At 43.8% G+C, this 3,411-nt stretch overlaps 1 pseudogene; it reads right to left on the bottom strand.

Moving 5' to 3' along the window:
• Nucleotides 1-1,325: 1,325 nt before the first annotated feature.
• On the bottom strand, nt 1,326-2,410 carry LOC148526862 (uncharacterized; annotated as a pseudogene).
• Nucleotides 2,411-3,411: the final 1,001 nt, after the last annotated feature.

The raw sequence follows: 3,411 nt of genomic DNA, 5'->3' as shown, positions 1-3,411 counted from the left end.
AAGGAAACGTGAGTATGAACCCAGGCAATTGGTTATTGTGTCACGATCCTGTCTAGTTGTCACCTTTTTGCCTTGAGACTTACCTCTGTCAGCTGGATCTGTGTTTGCAATTCTCCTGGGACATCTGCTCTGGCTGAATCATGCTGGCTGTGATATCTCTGTGTGTGCAGACTGCTCTCCTAGCCAAACTGGATAATCACCTGGACCCTGCTCTGTCTGTGAGCATCGCTAGTCTTAATTGGAATCACAGGTGTGGTCCTGATTCTCAGAGCTGCAGAGATGAATACTCCTTTTGCATGCTGTGTCTTGCTCCACTCTGAATGCCACTGCCAGACCACCTGTCTGCATCCACCAATCTCGGCCAGACTCTTGGTATATAGATCCTCCTCTAATAGCACTCAGGGCTTGAACATCTCATTACGTTCCGTGCTGTACAACTTGTGCTGTAGCTGTACCTGAGTTCCAGTGTGTCCCAGGTCCTGCTGGTTCCTAGACCAGTGCTATCTGTAAAGCCTGCTACATTCAGTTATCCACACGGCTCCCAGGCCGCACCAAGTGACTATCCACGCTACCCGCTTCTCCACACGGCTCCCAGGCCGCACCAAGTAGCTTCCACGCTACCACTTCTCGCCTATGGCTCCCAGGCCGCTCCAAGTAGCTTCCACGCTACCAGCTTCTCCAAGTGACTATCCACGCTACCCGCTCCTCCACACGGCTCCCAGGCCGCACCAAGTAGATTCCATGCTACCAACTCTTGCCCACGGCTCCCAGGCCGCTCCAAGTAGCTTCCACGCTACCACGTCTACCCACGGCTTCCCAAGCCACAACAAGTAGCTTCCACGCTACCATCCATCTGCAAGCTCATCTACTGGTACCCCGACCAGCTCAGTCTGCCTACCTGCCGGTCCCAGTCCGGTCCCTCCAAGTTCCTTCTGGTCTCATTCCAACCTCTCAAGGTTCCAGTCACTCATCACCCAAGGCAGTTCTCACTGCTACCCACTTCTTTTATTAAAGGAGCTATTCATGTCCCCCATGGTTCCAGTCCAGCCGGCCTCCAGTGTTTCCAGTTCATCACCTGATACAGGTAACCCTCGAGCACCAATTGTGACATATTGTAGCGGTAACCTAGGAAATAATAAACAATAAACAAGTGCAACTAAATATAAACACTAGCAGAAAAATGATATGCATAGCCCCAAGGAACAATAACCATCTATGATTATAGTATATATTACGTCTATCACCTAGACTGATGAAACTTACTCTAAAGTAGAAAGATACAACTGAAAAGAGGAACAAAAATAAAACTGTATAAACATAGATATTTAAAGAAAGGCACTAAATGGCAATTGGTCATTAAGACCTCTAGGTCTAACAGTATCCAATCTATGGATCCATTGTGTCTCTAGATGCAGCAATGAATGTCCTCGGTCTCTACCACGTAGATCTTCCGGAACGGAATAATTATATATCTCAGTGTCGACAAATTGTGCTTGGCTGCAACAAAATGTCTTGCCACTTGTTGATCTACATCTTTGTTGTTCAGTGCAGCTCTAATAGCAGATCTATGTTGGCACATCCGCTCCTTAAAGGTCCGGATGGTCTTACCTATGTATTACAGCCAACATGAGCATTTAATAAGATATATCACATAGGTGCTTCTGCATGTAAGTGGGTAGTGGATAAAGAATTTAGTCCCAGAATGTGGATGACAAAAGAATTTGGTGGCAATAAGGAAACTACATGTTGTGCAGCCCATGCACTTGTAGCAACCTCCAGGTTTCACTTGAATGTTAGGGGGTTTTCTCTTGGTGATGTCAGTCCGAACTACCCATTCACATATATTGCGCCCTCTGGAGTAACATGACATAGTCTTCATATGCTTCAGGTTTTTCAAGTTTTTGTCCTGCTCTATCATCGGCCAAAGTTATTTTGAATATTGTTTGATCGATTTATTGGCCATGGAGTATCTATGCACCCAATGTATCCGATCATCATTCTTCAGCAGAGGTTTGTTAGATCTCTCTAAGGTTTTAGTTCTGGGAATCTCATCTACTCTCCGTTTAGCCTGTTCAAGAACATGTGGGGAATACCCCCTCTTGCGGAATTTATCCATCATGGTTTGTATATCTCTTTGCAGCTCATCGGGATTACTAGTTACTCTTCTTACTCTCAGAAGTTGTGAAAAGGGTAAACCCCTTTTCAACGCTAGAGGATGGTGACTTTGGGCTGCTAGTAGCGTATTGCGATCTGTGGGTTTAGTATATATACTTGTACTTATCTGGCCATTCTGAATACTTATATCCACATCCAAGAAATGTATTCTGGACAAGCTCATTTCAAAAGTGAACTTAATTGGACAGTCCAATGCATTAATCCTCTCCAGATGTTTTAAAAATAAATCACGCATCCCTGTGGATAGAAGTAAGACATCATCTATGTATTTTGCTTAAAAAAATATACAGTATTCTGGGACATTTCAGAGGATAAGAGGTCATGCCCTATTGAAAACATGAACGCATTAGCGTATGAGGGTGTGACATGTGACCCCATCGTACACCTCATACGCTGCTGAAAAAATTGAACATTAAATAGAAAAATATTTTGTGTTAGTGTAAGTTCAAGAAGTTTCAAAAAGAAACTGGTGGGTGGTCCTGTATATATATTACTGGATTCAAGGAATTTTTGTGTTGCCTCCAAGCCTGCACTATGTGGTATGCTTGTATAAAGACTGGAGATATCCAGAGTACAAAGCCAGGTATCGGGAGGAACATTCTTCAATCCCATTAGCTTGTTTAATAGAGCTGTAGTGTCTTGTAAATATGTGGGTTCTACGTGAATACAGGGTTGTATGAAGTGATCCAGAAATTTGGAGATATTAGTGTAGAGAAACTCACGGGCCGAAATGATCGGCCTCCCAGGTGGTTTCTTTAAACATTTGTGGATTTTTCGGGAGACAATATATTATAGGTACTCTTTGTACTCCACTTTTAAATAATTTGAGGTTTCTGCTGGGATTATCCCTTCCAACACTGCCTGATCCAAAGTATCATCTAGTTCTGTCTTATATTTAATTTTTTGATCTCTTGGAAGTAAATCATATGCTTCAGGATTCAGCAACTGGGAGTATACTTCTGTTTTGTAGTCCTGAATATTTAAGATCATGATACCCCCACCCTTGTCTGCGGGGAGAATCATGATCTCATCATCGGACCTAAGTTGTTTTAATGCTTTCCATTCATCTTTGTTTATTGTTTATTTCCTAGGTTAACGCTACAATAACCAATCGCCTGGGTTCATACTCACATTTCCTTGGTGATGCATGGATGTCTGGTGCTGACAGCGTGGTGCGGATGTGACGTCAGACCAGGAAGCGATGGGAGTCCCGGAGTGGCTTGAGCGGCACCTGGC

Source organism: Taudactylus pleione, unplaced genomic scaffold, assembly GCF_031769625.1.
Source record: "Taudactylus pleione unplaced genomic scaffold, aTauple2 ptg000093l, whole genome shotgun sequence".
Taxonomy (NCBI): Eukaryota; Metazoa; Chordata; class Amphibia; order Anura; family Myobatrachidae; genus Taudactylus; species Taudactylus pleione.
This window is presented reverse-complemented; position numbering and strand designations above follow the sequence as displayed.